General features: G+C 42.8%; 1 long non-coding RNA gene across 1 annotated transcript; it reads left to right on the forward strand.

Annotated features, from left to right (window-relative positions):
* Positions 1–7,666: 7,666 nt before the first annotated feature.
* Positions 7,667–16,621, forward strand: LOC129383368 (uncharacterized). The gene is made up of 3 exons (XR_008611277.1): positions 7,667–7,789; positions 8,922–8,960; positions 16,324–16,621. It is a non-coding gene; the product is annotated as an uncharacterized lncRNA (long non-coding RNA).
* The last annotated feature ends 397 nt before the right edge of the window (positions 16,622–17,018 follow it).

Below are 17,018 nucleotides of genomic sequence, written 5' to 3' on the forward strand. Positions count from 1 at the left end.
GTATGTATGAAATAGTTGGCGTTTGTAGGATAAAGCTGCAATGCTCTTGGTTGAGCCAAGGCACAAACACTTTGTATTAGGCGATAGGTATTGCTGGCACAACTCCTGCAGCCAACTGGCCAAACTAAAGAAAACGCGGAAAAATATAATAATGACGTAAAAAACCGCATTCAATTGCATGACCATCAGTTTATTTGGACAGTAAAAAAAGAAATATTTGATCCGTTGTATCACACGGAGAAATTTTTTCGAAGTATGCAAACCTAAGCAAAGGCACGACAAATACTTTAGTGCTACCTAATATACCTTTGTCGATAGGTAAAGATGAAAATAATTAACTGATGCCGGTATTCATCGACTGAAACAAAAATTTTCATACTTTTATTCGTATGTATGAAACTAGCCAATAACATCGATAATGTATTTATTGTGATTATCTCGCCTTTTTTGTTAAATCACATGAAAAGCGGCAATCAGGATGGATGGTTGCTCTCTATTGTGATATGTTGTTTTGGCAAATATCACTGATCAGTTTACGGCGTAAAGAGCTGTAATCGCAAAACTATTCAAATTTGTTTTTATTCCAATCTCCTGACGTCATATTTACGCAACCGCCGACACAAATATCGGGCGGTGACCCACAGCGTTGTCTAAACAGGTGAATCTAGTACTCTCCTCTTTTCTAGGTGACCACTTTCATTTGCTTTCAAAACAAATAAAATTGCTTACATAAAGCGGTGTTTCTTATCTGATTGGCTGACAAGAGGTGAGGAGCACGCTCAGTTGGAGTGGGTTGGAGTTTGGCGGAGCTATCTTGGTGAAATTAGATACCCAGATGAGGAGGGTGGTGCCGGTGTCAGTGATTGGTCCACTTAATCTTACTTAGCTTGTGGTGGCTGGTCGAAAATCATGGCTGCGTGCAACGGAATGTTAGGAAAGCCACTAAAACGGACCCTCCGCAACAAAGAGTTGGAAGAGTGATGACATATACATGGCGAAAGGGCTTTTTTGTTATTGCAATAAAGACTTGCTTTTAAGACACATATACGCGAAAGGGCTCGATAACCTTTTAATGCATTGCAAGAGCTTTGTTATACGCAAATTGATCCATGCTCTCTTGTAGGCGTGTAAACTCAGTACCTGAGCTTCTATTTCTTTTGTAACAGGGTAGTTTCCAGCTATTCGTAAAAAAATTCAATTTTCTTCGGCATAATAATTCTTCTTTATAACGTGCACGTCCCTTTGAGACAGTGAGTTTTAGTGAGTTTTTTGAGACCGCGTTTGTGCCGTCACATGACAGATAGGCGAAGTGGGTGAAGCCTGAACGCTTTTGGCCAATAATATAGGACTAATGCGAACGGGCGCACGATCTGAAAAATGTCGTTTGTTTTATGGGGTCAGTGCACGGGTAATCAGTGTCTGCACGTCACATCAGACGGGGAGCTTTCGCGATTTTTGTGAGGTCGCGTCACGAACAGGCAAAACAAGGGTGGCTCCAAAAAGTTTTTACCAATCATGGAAGGCTAATTGCAGCATTGCAATATAAAATTTCGAATAGCTTTACATTATAGCTAAAAGAAATTCATACTTACCAATAACTTTACAACCAACTTCTACAAATCCATATAGGCGAACAGTTTACCACTTTCTTAAATTAATTTCCGTCGCTTATGTTTAAAGCAACTCAGATGTAACCATTGGACCATAGTGAAGTTTAGCATAAAGCGAAGAATATAATAAAATTTTCACCTGAGGCCATCAGGTTGCTTAGGTGTATCTTTGCTTAGCTAGCCCATGTCTTCCAACAGTACTTCAACATAACCGTCACCATTATACATTAGGCTTGTCTTTACTAAGTTGTGCCAACCCCTACACAAGGCGTCAAATTCATTAAAATTGGGCACGACGTCCTGAGGAATACTCTTCCAATGCTGTGACAATATATTTGTTATATAAGAAAACTTGTTATTTCACTTCATCTCAAGAACGTGTAAACAGTGATAACAGATTTTGTAAGCTGCGTGTTGAAAAAAGCACGTGTTTCAAACCATTTCTTATTTGTTTATGTAACTACGGCTTAGAGGCACGTGTTTGCCGCGGCTCAATGTGCCCTTGTCAGGTGCGAAATACGCGTCAGTGAACATAGAAGAAAATATCTCACCTTAATATGATGCTCCCATCAAGGTAATGCTTCTTGCTTCTACAAAAAAAAATAGCAACCACACAAAGATCAGGTGGGCTCGTACTTTTCTTCCTAACAAATATGATGAAAACACAAAAACAAACACAAAAAAGCAGCAACTTCTTTTGACATAGATTATGGTCCACATAGAACACACCTTTATATAAAAAAAAGCAAACACATCGGTATTTTTTTAAATGCCCGTTTTTAGGAGCTGTCGCACGCAACAACGCAATATTAGGACCATAAGGCATTTTTTTTTTTGCGTCAACGTGATAATATTGTGTTTTTGTAAAAACATCACCAGAGCGCATGCTATAAAAATTGAAAAAGGTAAATAAAATGTTCAAAAATTTACCTTTGATCTCTATATCAACCCTTGTAGTCATCTTTACCCAGTCTCACGTTTGCTTAAGCGAAATACAAATATTTCTGCATAAACTTATCATAATGTCGTCATCATTCCTTGAGAGATCTTCCCACTAACTACACATTGACGGCAGTACCCTATGAATGTTCATAAATGCCTTATGAACTTTCACGTCTCCAAATAAAACGCGCTTGTTCATGGATACTTCTGTGAAAATTGTCAGGTTCATGTTATTAAGAAATGAGTGAATCGTCGCTGTATACTTTTCATGCAGTATAGTGTCTATAGTACCTATTTCAAATTCCTACTTTCGCTCATTATCAACAAAAATATACGTGAATACACGTCTCATTTTTTTTATTATTATCATCATCAGCATAATCACCATCATCATAATCCTATTTTATGTGCACTGCTTGACGAAGGCTGCTCAATGCGATCTCCAATTACCCCGGTGCTGCGCCAACCAATTTGAACTAGCGCCTGCCAATTTCTGAATTTCATCAACCCACCTATTCTTCTGCTGTCCTCGACCGCGCTTCCATTTCCTTGGCACCCATTCTGCTGCAATTTTAACGATCTACCGGTTATCTAGTCTACGCAAAAGATGACCTCCCCAACTCCATTTTTCGCTCGTACATTCAGAATATCGGCTATCCCCATTTGCTCTCTGATCCAGACCGCTCTATTCCTGTCTCGTAACGTTAGGCCTACCATTCTTCATTCCATCGCCCTTTACGCAGCCCTTAAGTTGTTTTCGATCTTCTCTGTCAGTCTCCGAGTTACTGCTCCATATGTCAGCACCGCTAGAATTCACTCATTGTATGACTTTCTTTTTAATGATAACGATTAGCTTACAGTCAGGCTCTGACAATGTCTGCCGTATGCTCCAACCTATTTTAGTTCTCTAAATTTCGTTCTTATGATTAGGGTCGCTTACGATAATGCGAAGCGTACTAAATTACAAATTAGTCTAATACACATTCAGTGTACATCTTGTAACCTTTAAAATGCTTCTCAACCACGTTAAAGTAACTAATAATATTGTTAGGGTGAAGGGAAGGAAGAAGTTGAATTGCACTAGAGAAAGACGAAGTCTGGCAGTTGCCTGAACGACATATACCTCAGTTCTAAATATACAATATTTTACACTCGTGGGCCTGCTTTCTTCCTGCAACATTTTGGTGGAAGGTGCGTGGTACAATCACGGAACTTCGCAGCGAGCGTCATCTACCTTCCGCCACAATAGCAAATCAACCGACACAAGCGACAACGCCTCAGTAGACCGCGCCAACGGTCATCCTCACTCATACGCAGGACACGGGGACATATTGTGGTACGGACAACGCCGATGTCCAGGACTGGCTTACGATGTACGAGCGAGTGAGCGACAGCAACAGGTGGGATCCAACAATGATGCTAGCAAACGTGACATTTTATCCAAGAGGAACTGCGAAGCAATGGTACGACACACACGAAGCTGACCCAACGAGCTGGGATTTCTGCAAAAAAAAAAAAAATGCGAGACCTGATTGGCAGACCTGTCGGTCATCGGCTGGCAGCAAAAAAAATAACTTGCGTGCCACACTCAGACGTCCGCAGAATAATGTCATGTACATAAAGGATGTGCTGGCCTTCTGTCGCAAGGCTGATAATAACGTGACCGAGGCAGACAAGATTGGTCACATACTGAAAGGCATTGCAGATGATGTCTTTAATCTCCTGATGTGTTAGGATTGTGCCACTGTGGATGCAATTATAAAGGAGTGCCGGCGCTTCGAACAAGAGAAGCGCCGCGGCATCGCTCAAACTTTGGACCGATTGCCCAATACCGCCGCGACATCTTCTTGCGAAGACCCGCCGTGGTTCGTTCAGCCCACAGGACCAGAAGATATAACGCGCATCGTTCGCCTTGAGCTTGAGGTCATGGCTCTGGCTCCACTTCGTCCCGACTCTCGGGAAAGCGTACCCGCTATCTCCCTTATACAAGAGGTCGTTCCGGGGAAATAGCAAGTTTGGGCGTTCCATCTCTCTGCTTGGCCCGCCATACAAACACCTACAAAATTTCTCTGGCCGCTCGCTCCCACACGCAAAGCTTTCCAGCACTCCGTCGCAACCCAGCTGACTGGTGCACAGCGGATGATAAATCCAGCTGTATTAATTGTTCCGTTATTGGGCACATCGCCCGTCATCGCCTCAACCACTGGTCGTCGCCTCCTCCATGGTCGTCTCTTAGTCACTACCGCCAAGTACCTGACAATCGTACTTTCTCGCCCCATACGCCGACAAGGAACATCAACGCCGACAGTGCTCCACCAAGATCCAGCCGCTCCCCGTCTCCGCAAGGTCGTAGATCCCGTTCGCCTCTCGTTCACCGCTCTTCGTCCCCTTCTGCAACCGGACGCTTCGCTTCGGGAAACTAGGCGGCGCAGCTCCCGCAGTTGAAGCTACAACTCCGAGCCGGCCCACAAATATTTGTTGACCCTGCCTACATGTGGAAACCTACCGGACATTGAAGTTGATGGCGTTCCTGTTAGATATCTCGCTGATACAGGAGCGCTGCTTTCAGTTATGAGCGCTGCTCTCCTGCGAGGTCTCAAAAAGGTTCTGACACTCGCCGTACCGCGCTCTGTGCGAGTCGCTGATGGGAGTACTTCGCCTGTCCTTGGAATGTGCACAGCACGTGTCACCATTGGGAGCCATGGTACCGCTGTTCTATTTATCGCCCTTGAGCACTGTCCGCACGAACTAATTCTCGGCCTCGACTTCCTTTCGAAACACTCTGCCGAAATTGACTGCTGCGCAGATATTGTAAAGTTGGATCTGCCACTTCCTGCCGATGCAACAACTTGTGCTTCACACCGCTTATGTTCTGCTGAGTTTGCAAGGCTGTATCCACAAGCGGCTACAAGTGTCCTCCTGACGCCCTGTCCTCCCGTACCTGATGGCGAGTACGTCGTGTCGGCGCTTACTGACGTGGTTTTGTCGTGCAAAATTGCCCTGCCTAGTACCTTAATCCAGATCCGTAAAAACTGCACTCGCGTGCCCATCCTCAATTTTGGATTTTCGTCGCATGTGCTGCCACACGGTATCGCCATATCGCATATCACTCCTTTGGAAGAATTTGAGGTTTCTTCTTTGACCTCTGAATCCTTCCTCAGTACCAACAAAGCTTTGTCACCCACTCCTCCGTATTCGACGCCTGCGGACTATGTATCTAAGATGATCGCCCCTGACCTTCCATCCGACCAAACAGCAGCTCTTGGTCACCTCTTGTCATCTTATCGGGATATCTGTGATTTGGACGACCGTCCATTTGGCCAGACACCTGTTGTCACGCATCGCATCAACACCGGTGACGCCAGCCCCATTCATAGGCGGCCATATCGTGTCTCCGCCACAGAAAGGGCCATTATACAGAAAAAGGTAGACAGGATGATGGACAAAGACATCATTGAACCTTCCAGTAGCCCGTGGGCATCACCGGTTGTCTTAGTAAAGAAAAAAGACAACTCATGGCGCTTCTGCGTTACTAAGTTACTAAGGTATTCTCCATTTACTCTTATCCCCAATTCTTCCCAACCCAGGTCTCTGAATACCTCCTGTAAACATGCTGTTAATAGCATTGGAGAGATCGGCTATCCACTTTCGGCTATCCCGCTTGCGGAACAAGGTATTCATTATCCGCATATTATTCTGTTCCGCAAACATTACTAATAACTCTCCCCTGCTATTCCTAGTGCCTATGCCATATTCCCCCACTGCCTTGTCTCCAGCCTGCTTCTTGCCTACCTTGGCATTGAAATCGCCCATCAGTATAGTGTATTTTGTTTTCACTCTACCCATCGCCGATTCCACGTCTTCATAGAAGCTTTCGACTTCCTGGTCATCATGACTGGAGGTAGGGGCGTAGACCTGTACAACCTTCATTTTGTACCTCTTATTAAGTTTCTGAACAAGACATGCCACCCTCTCGTTAATGCTATAGAATTCCTGTATGTTACCAGCTATATTCTTATTAATCAGGAATCCGACTCCTAGTTCTCGTCTCTCCGCTAAGCCCCGGTAGCACAGGACGTGCCCGCTTCTGAGCACTGTATATGCTTATTTTGGCCTCCTAACTTCACTGAGCCCTATTATATCCCATTTACTGCCCTCTAATTCTTCCAATAGCACTGCTAGACTCGCCTCACTAGATAACGTTCCATTGTATTGCTTGACCACACTCAGACTGCACTCTCGCATTTCATTTCTACACTACTGCAATTTCGCGCATTTGCAAAAAATTTGTCTAGAGCACACATAAAAAAATTTTTTTAACGCATCTTTGCTGAATATATGTTATACCTATTGTAGAGAAAAACGAGTTTTGCTCAGAAGGTTTGTGTTCAATAATGAAATTTCACCGAAAATATCACACTTTAGCCTCAGCGTTACTTTTTAAATGAGCAACCAAAAGCAATCCTTGTTTTGATTTGGAAGAAAACGCAGAGTATCTGTACTAGGGATCACAAATTTCATCTGCATACCTAAATAAACGACGTTCCTTGACGAGACCAAGGAAAAGTTTGTATTCTCCATCATATCTTATAAAAATGTTTCAATATGTATGCGCAACATACGACAAGCTATATAGTTGTGCCAATTAAACATCCTTTAAATTTAGCACATGCTTATTAACGGCAACAAGGCAGGAACCAATTAACATTTTTGACAATTTCCTACCGGTTGCTCTGTCTGAAAACATGTCATGATATACAGCCACCCACAAAACAAAGTGTATTTCGTTCATTGTTGCTTCTTCAAGCATTCCATCCTTGTCTGCGAGCGTCCACATGAAGACTTACGTTATTCATCAATAAATATAAAAAAAAACAGCAACAGTCTTCTGCTGTTTAGCGCCGCTGTTTGTGGAATATGACTCTAACCCCACGGCCTAATCCATTTTACAGCTTGCATTGTGTTACCTAGACAGCGCTTTGTGCTGACGTAGAAGGGAATGTAGAGAAATGCTGCCTGTAATTGGATGTGGGAGATTTTGGTTGACGTATGTTGGATTTCAGAAGCAAATATAAACGCCATGTTTGTTCATCAGCGCACAACTTGCAGAGGAACATAAAGTGAAGTAATGGCTCCTACAAAGATTCTGCTCTCCGTCATGTGCTTGCCGATTATTTTAACTCTTCAGCAAGAAACAAATGCAGTGAGGAATCTGGAGGCCAGACGGGATACATCAGGTTGGAATACAATTCGTTTTATTTCCTTCCTACTTCCTACAAGGGAAAAAACAAGTGAATTGTTCTATTAACTTAGTACTTGTTGCAGTACCTTCATTTCTTGTCTGCGATCCTTCCGTGAACATCGATCGTACCTCAGAACACATTTCCTGGAGGTTACACTTCGTTTTGCGGCAATGCCAAGGTCTGCAATGTGTGTCATGATCGCAATATTAAATTTGTGACAGGCGCTTGTAAACTCGGACTTATACGGTGAAATGTTATTTTCCAACTGAGTCTGCAAGATGTGGTTAAATTGCTTCTTCAGCCATTAGGCAAGAGCAGTGTTACTTTTGTGTGACCAGATTATTAACAGGGCGTTCTGCTTTTCCCACTCACTTATATTGAGAGATTGCATAATGCCGTGTAAAGGTAACCGTAAAGAAATTGCTGATCCTGAATTCGTAAAGACTTCAGACATTTCGATTTTTCCGTGCAAGCAGGACTGAGGTTGGAGGAAAAAGTGTCAATTGTATATGCAAAATTATATGCAACACTATATTTTCTGGTAAATGTGAGACTTTTGATGCATAATGCGGGAGTGCTGTTCATTTTCTGAATACATGCGCAATAAATAAAATTTCTCGGGTAAACACAATGGGAAATGGCGACTAAAGGAACCGAAATGAGCTGAGTGTAAGCTAACTAAGGTGACGTAATCTATCTTGTAGCGTACATGATATAGACGAAATATTTTGTAAGGGGTGTGCAGGTGGTTTCCGTGGCTCACCTCTCTTTCTGTTCCTTGTAGTATTGCCCACTTTCTATTTCATAGACATGAAAAATTAACTACTGCAGAGCAAGATCCTCATTGTTTCACTTAAAATACACATAACCTTAGAAGGTTGTTCCTGTGTGACATAGCGCAAACAAAAAAAAAAAAGCAACGTTATGACGTTTAGGGTTTTCTGAACGCAAATCTTTTATCAAAAGAATCTGAACAAAGCGTTCCATTTCCTTGAGTAGCATTGTTACCCATAAATAAGTTGCACCACGGAAGAGTTTGCATTACGAAGCATGTATTTCCCTGAAGTAAATATGTAACGCGTGTATTTATGCATGTAGAAGCTGAACTGAATTCATTCTTTTCCAGGATGTGACAAACGGAGTGAGACCTGCGAGTATCCAGGTGGTATGTGTTTTGTTTTGTTATGCGCGCAACTTTTTTTTGCTTCTTTATTGGTAAGATTATAATGACCCGGCATTACTGCTGCATTTTTATTGTTGCTTACTCTGCATGCGCTTTTCCTCGTGTTAGAAAGCTAGAACGTACGTAAATGCGCTGCTCTGTCTTAGCTAGCATAAACGCAGCGGTCCCTTGAAGGCAATAATATACAGCAACCCACACGCTATATTACACCCGTGAGCAAAAGTATACCGACCACAGGGTTGCCGAAAAAACAGAATTTCTTCGTAATTAACGCGCATAAAAGGAAACTGACGAGTGCACTAGAAAATTTGTAATAGCAAGTTTGGACTGTAATCTTTACTTTAAGGTTGCATTCACTGACAAAGGAGAAAATTAGTTCTATCACGTGATCCGTGGTCCGTATACTTTTGCTCGCGGATGTACGTGCAGTTACAAGCATGAAAGGCTTCCCTACCGAATGTATTTCGCATAATATATCACAATATGCACTGTAACATGTATATACACCGACCTGAACAGGTAACCCGACATTCAAGCACAAACAGCGCCTTTATTTAAATACTTAGACTTCGGTGTGTTGTTTCATTGCTTTGACTGGTCATCAGTTCTCGCCATTTATTTGCCTTGTTCATCAGGCTGTGTATACATTTTTTGTGCTAAAATGAAATATTGGATCAACCTTAAAATAATTAACGCATTTAAAATTATAAGTAAATCTGGGTGCGGCGCGCGCTCTAAATATCATGTGTCCAATCTAAAACAACCTTTCTCGCCAAAACCCGAAAAATGTTCCCATATCCATTGTCGCATTACCTGATAAGAGGAAAATATTTACCTTACAATTTTGCGAGAGTGGGGAATGACGCGCCCAAGAACTTTTAGCTAGCTTGCAACAATTCCAGCCAGCTGCGCCGAGCTGCGGTTCGCTCGTGCGTCCCGTTTTCTGCGCTTCGTCTAGCCATGAATTCACGAATCATGGCAGCACTTCCCTTAGGCTTTAGTGTCTACGAGATGTACTTAGTTAAAGACTCCCTATTTCCTTTATTATTGCAATATTATATCATAATACAGGTACACATATTGATGGCGCTTCAATCCTAATTCCACTGTCTGTAATAAAAGAGTTGGAGAACGCTGTTTAATTCCACGCCCACGTGGTAAATCTACAATTCCCTCATCAGCTTTTAGCTCGCAACCATACATACTAAACACGTACACACTGTAATATGAATACTGCTATTCGTTCTTATGAGTTGCCTATCTAGACATTGACGGGGGCGAAGAGCTCATCATGGTTCTTGTACGCATATTACAGTTTTTAAGTATATTGCGTCAAATGTTAAAAGAGGCAGAATTAATCGGAATGATATGTTCCTAGAGAACCATATGTGGACTGCTACATTCCGAGAATATCTTCCGGCCTCACATCGGCGTGTACTTGACCTATGCTCATTGCAGTGGGTGTTTTCGAATATTCTTCTGCGGGATAGCAAGTCGCACTGTTCTACACCCGTGGCTCACATGGGCTCTTCCTTGACAATAATAGTTAACGTCATCATCCTCTGCCAGTGTGAAGCACGTCACCGACTATGTTAGAAAAGCACTTTAGTGTTGACGCAATGTCAAAAGGTTTCAATCCTTCGTGCCATTGGTGTAGTTCTTTGTCGCATCAAATATTTTGAGAAAATTCCCAGACTTCAATGACCTCAGAAAAGACAGACAGAGAGGACAAAGGCCAAAAGCGGCACGTGCTCGTAAAAATTTATTATTGTGTGAAAAAGAAGTACACCGACAGAACAAAAATGAAAGGACAACAGAGTGGCCGCAGGAACATCACGGACCCCCGCAACGTTCGACAAAGAAAGCACAACCACAACCTTTGCATTTTCTAGGAAAAGCAGCGTCAAACCTTGAAATAAAGACCGCTGTGTTCACGTTCGGAAGCCAATGGTACACGCCCGAGAATTACCTCTTAGGAAGACGAGTATGCGAAGGCTAGTTCTGGCGCTTGCTTCCGCAGTTACTGATATGGCATTCCTGAAGTGGGAGACGCGTTTTCATTGCTGGTCCCAAGAAAGCCTTACTATTGCCAATGTGAGCAACCAAATTCCATTTAGGCCAATGAAAGAAAATGCATTGGTCAACTGTCCGCAGTGCATCGGTGAATGCATCGGTCGACTGTCACTTCTGCTCGTTATTATGTTGTTCACGAGACGCCCTTACTGTGCTACAGCAAGCCACCACAACTAAAAGCATTTTCATGTGACGCTCCCTATCTGCAACATACAATCATTTTGACGAGCTTTACATGCGTTTTTTTTTTTCAAGTCATTCTTTTTTTTTCTTTTCTGCTGTTCGATATTTTCCGGCACTGTAGCGCTTATCCTTGGAAGCACATTTTTCGCTGCCTGTAGGTAACATATTCAAATATGTATGCAACACCGAAAGTGCTGATATAAAGCTTCACCTTTATGGCCAATAATTTCGATCCTGAACTGGCGCACATATGTGATTGTTATGTCTAACATATGTGAAGCAGTATGCACATTTATTCTTGGGCGAACACGCACTGTTCGCTTAGCGCCTTCAAAAGTACAAGGTGCTCCTGAGTAACATGTTCGGTTTTGTCTGACAACATATTTTAAACACGGGTTGAAGCTGATTTTTGCTATTAATATCTAAGCAAGCTCTAAGCAACTGCGCACAGGAGTGCTCGGGTATTACTATTCGGGCTTTGTGACCTACGCAGATAGGTAGAGACTTTGTTTCTTCGCAAAAGTGTTACGATCGTTGACGAGAACGGTAGCGCTGCGTGGTGTTCTTTTCGGCAATTTTCTATATGCCAAAGAGAAAAAGTCCGACTTGATAAACCCATCAAACGCAAACGGGTGCAATGTGCCAGCGCGTTTTCCATCAACCAAGTATTACGTAGTACACTTATACACTAATGTCTGAATATGTTTTAATACAACGGCGGCTTCGAAATGTGCGTGATTGCGGACATGCAATTGCAGAAACAAAAAGAATTCGATAATGTACAAGTCTAGATAAAATAACACCGGAGTTACTCTGTGCCAAACACTTGAGCTACATACTACATCGATATTTGAAACAAGGATAACTGGCAGCTCAGCTTAGATCTCAATAAACTTGACATCAGCACAAATGCCTCAGGAGAAATGGGCACTTATTCTCTTTGGTAGTGCAGAAAACTGCTTTGTGCGGCTAAAGCGTAAACTTGAAGTACCTCAGTGACATTCTCACGAAACAAACTTTTGATAAAGTATTTTTATCCTTAAAGCAATTACTGAAGGATTAAAGGATGATTGATGCAAACGTTGAGGTATCTCAAAACGCCATCCTGATGCACATAATTATGTAAACATCTACACCAAAATCTTAGAGCCTGCAGTGACTCTTTTTTGTCAACCTCGCAACCACCTGAGCTATATTCGGCAGCGTGAGCGGGTGTAATGAAGACGCAGTTGGGTTCGTGCGCTCGGACTGCGGGCGCCGGCAGAGCGAAGACGACGAGCCGTAAATAGAGCAATTTGCCCAAGAAACAGGTGATGTGTCTATCTCGTCTTTTACAGTAGCATTGCGTAATGTCAATGTCAATTTGAGAAGGAAATCTCTATATACCATGTCTCCTAAGGTCATTCATTGGATGAGACCGAGGGGGATGAGACTGAGCTGCCGGAGCGCAAGTGTGACAGATGTGGAGTCACATTGCGTGATTCGCCGCGAAGAGGCGTCGCAGCTGGGCTCGCTTGGAGCAGCGCCACTGCGGCTCACGTCACTAGGCGAGGGTTTAACGGCTGCTTCGCTGGCGCTTGGTCTCTCAATCTTGCCATAGATGGCACGCCGGATGGGCCGTCTCTAAACCTCCTCAATCTCCAAAAGTAGCGCCAACCACTTTCCTCCTCATGCGCTCCACTCCCATATTCTGCGCGCCCTCGACAGTGGCGCCGCCTATGCGCCTATCCGCGGAAAACTTCGTTCGAGCCCTATGGAGCAGCTTATGAGGCGAAACATTGCTTCGTCAGTTGGTAACCGGCCTTAATAATGTCGTGTTGGAATTGCGCGAAAAAATAGGTAAAGGACCAATATTTATTGCGTAAAGCGCCCTTGTGTTGCTGAAACACGACAAATGCACACGGTGTGCTCAAACACGCGCGTAAAAACCTCATTTTAAGGTGTGAATGCGTGAATGTATGCGCACGTAGTTTCGTAGGTTTATTTACGTACCTGCCGGGTACTTTTGTTCGATCGCCGCGCGAGAGATTGCAATTGTCTGGGGCCAGCAATGCCTAGCAACAAGGTCGCTTCTCCTCCGCGCCTTTTATAGATGTGTGTAGCTCATGAACGGGTTATGGTAGCCATGAGCATCGTTTTCACACCTACACAGTATCGATAATTCGAAGAACGTACCAGCAGATAATATATATTTTTTTATTTACTTACTACATGGCAAGTGGTCGGACTTCGATAGCAAAAACGAACTTGATGGGACAACTGCACATAGGTTCCGAAAATAATTATCGCCCCTCATTAGCACTAGTAACACTGTTGTTGAAGTGCAAATTTTATATTTGGGTACTACGTGCGTCTGTCTTTTTTTGCGTTGTTAAGTTCTCTCAGGGAAGCAGTGTTGCTTTAACGGGAACACTCAAGGCACACAAGACAAAGAAAAAAAAATATTCTTCGGTTTTACGTGCCAAAACCACAATCTGATTATAAGGCACGGCGTAATAGGACACTGCGGATTTGTTTTGACCAAATGGGGTTCCTTAACGTCCCCCCATTGCACGGAACACCGGCGTCTTTGCATATCGCCGCCATCAAAATGCGGCCGACGCTGCTCCGATTTCATCCCGCGTCCTACCGAGATCAATACGTCTGCGCGTACTTTCGTCGCACTGGGCCAGCAATGGCGGTCGGAGCGCGCTGGAAATTTAAAAAAAATTGTAAAAGCGCGAAGCGCGTTTTAACGTGACGCAGGTTAGGCAATCGGGGCTGAGAGGAGGCTGGGGCGCCAGGAGGCGTGGAGGAGCAAACGCCGGGAAGAGCACGGTGGTGGAAAGTATCAAATAATGGCGCTACATTTGGAAAATTTAGGGGTTTTAGCCGTCTATGCGTGCGCTTCAGCACAAGCGACACGCTGAATCCAATCATCTAGCATGTATAGCTAGAGAGCAGGCTGAGATATCTCAAGCGAATGCAAAGTTGTCTGCTGAAGCTTACAATAGAAGCATACAATGCGCGGAAGCGTGCCAATATCGAAGCTACTGGAACCACCACCGTCCTTCCGCAACACGAACAACAAAGAGAAGGAGACGCACCCACGGATACAAGCAACGGCACTCACAGCGGACGTTTTAGGAACCACACCCTTCGACTCGCAGCAAGCTTGAATGCGACGACCAGGTTTCACCGTGACTCCACAGACAACCCGTTCGGCAACGTCCTCAACGTGTTTGACAAATTGTGACCGAACTTTGATAAAACAGTGTGGACAAAGTCTTTGTAAAACCAAGCCAGACTGACCTTTCACTCGTGATAAATAGGATTCCAAGAGTTAAACCACAGCCATTTTTGGCGATAATGCAATCAACATTGTCCGTAATCTTCACGCACCTTAAAGGGACTACGAGTGGTACTAACCACTTTCCCGCAACATTGGTCTCTCTCTCTCTCTCTCTCTCTCTCTCTATATATATATATATATATATATATATATATATATATATATATATATATATATATATATATATATATAAATATATATTATGGTCAAGTGGTTACAGCATCATACTCCGGCGCTGGTGCAAATGCTAGCAATCGTGGGACCCACTTGAGTCGCAGGTTACTGGTTTCATGCCACTATTTAATTAATCTCTCTGACGAATATATGGGTAACTAGGTATGTTCCAATGTGCATGTGCTATCCTTAACGAACATGTTTCACGCACATTTCGGTCGTTCGGTATGTGTCGCACGGTAAGACTTGCTTTTCAGTGAATCTTTTTCACGCAATCGCAGGGCCAGTGTGCTTATGCTACGGGGTATGTGCCGCTTTAAATTAAATCTCTTTGATGTTTGTACAGTCGCCTTTTCGTACATGCTCATCTTCAGTGGCAAAATATTACTGAAAATTTTCTATAGTGCTTGCCGTAACTGAGCGCGGTAAATACTTATTATGATAATTTATTCTGAAGGTACATTTCCGTAGCACCCACGCCAGCGTTGCTATAGGGCGCAGTTTCTTTAGTCAGAAGCACGAGAACTGAACGCGGCTGCAAGCATGCCTCACACAGGATCCATTGCGCTGGTGATAATTATCATGTGATACGTTTCTGCAATGTCAACCCCAGTATTATTGATAATACTGGTGAAGCACATTATCCCGGATTTCTTCAGAATGTCGTTTCTCTGATAAGTTTTATTATTCAGTAAGGGCGTGCTAGCATTCAAAATTTTTGATTCAAGTCGAATAGTTATTGCTATTCTGTTTATGTTTGGTCTGAGAATTCGTGATTCTAGTTTGTAAGATATTTGTGTTGTTTTGTTTGTATACTAAAAGGGGTAACCAAACATTCAGTTTACAAGAAGAAAGCCGTATGAAAAAGGAGGCTCGTCTGAATAATTTTGAACCGTCCGAACCACCAATGTTCCACACTTCTATGCCTAGTACATGTTATTCTAATGAAACTACGCAATATATTCTTTGGCCAATGTTGATGTACTTAGATCCCTTAATAACGAAACGCGGTAGAGTAGCTATTGCTTTAGCTTCTTCAACAAGCAAATAACGTAAAGAACCCTTTTCTTGATAAATTGACCCTACAGAACGTTTCATTTAAAATTTAGTTGGCATGTTTCAGTAGCCAAAATGAAATGCGAGAGATTGCAAACGTTCGATTTTATTCTACTAATTTGTCTTTTCTAACACCTCCATTATCTATATATGAAAAATGATAAGCGAAATACTGGAGGTACTATAGTCTGGCTCCTAGTAATAGAGTTCATTATATCGAGAAAGAAATAGCCACGATTTATTTACTGGTCACTTGAGAAATCTTGTACATGCTATGAGTGGCGTGTGACCTTCTTTCCCACTCCAGTTTGCCTTACTGCTCAATGCATTGTCGCTCATAAATATTTTCACCAGTTAAGAAAAAAGAAGGCTTTGAGAAAGCTCCAGTAAGACACCTGCTGTACAAGGCGCCTGAAGTGATACCGTCAACTACTTGCGTTCTATTAGGGTATTTCCTTTTCCTTACCACTAACACTTGTTACAATTCCATTACATTACCATAGGTTCTTTTGATTGTACTTCTTGCAGGCTGCCAATGCACCTGGAATGCGAATTACGGCAGTGAATTCGTAAACATGTATCACTACGATAGCGCTACAGGCAGATGTGTACAACCGGGACAGGAAGAAAACTGCAACGGATTCAATTCAAGGCAAGAGTGCCAGGCAGCTTGCGTAAATAGGCGAGGACAAGGAAGAAATTGACAAGGGCATACAGGATAACGGAGGCAATGACACCGAAGAAGTCATTTAGGATTCGTCAGATGTGTCATTATCATTCACTCAGCCATTCGTAGTAATAAAACAGTGAATAATTGTAGGAAGAAGTTGGTTTCCACTTTTATTATGGGGGCTTGTGCACCGTTTATTATCAATATGACACGTTCGAGTTTATATTGTACTATGACGGGGGTGCGTGACAAATGGAAAATGAAATGTTTAGACAATTCTCAAATTGATACATCCAACATGGCCGGAAAGAAAGCGTGTGCGCATTCTCCCTTCCCGTGACCTTCCTGATTCACTTTCTGAAATCGGATCGTCATAGGCGGGGAGTTTTCATTTCTCTAGGGAAGGGGGGGGGGTGGCTGGGGCCCGACCAGCTTTCCGAACCCCGTATATATATACATATATATATATATATATATATATATATATATATATATATATATATATATATATATATATATATATATATATATATATATATATTGTGACGTGTAG

This window comes from Dermacentor andersoni, chromosome 7 (assembly GCF_023375885.2).
Source record: "Dermacentor andersoni chromosome 7, qqDerAnde1_hic_scaffold, whole genome shotgun sequence".
Taxonomy (NCBI): domain Eukaryota; kingdom Metazoa; phylum Arthropoda; class Arachnida; order Ixodida; family Ixodidae; genus Dermacentor; species Dermacentor andersoni.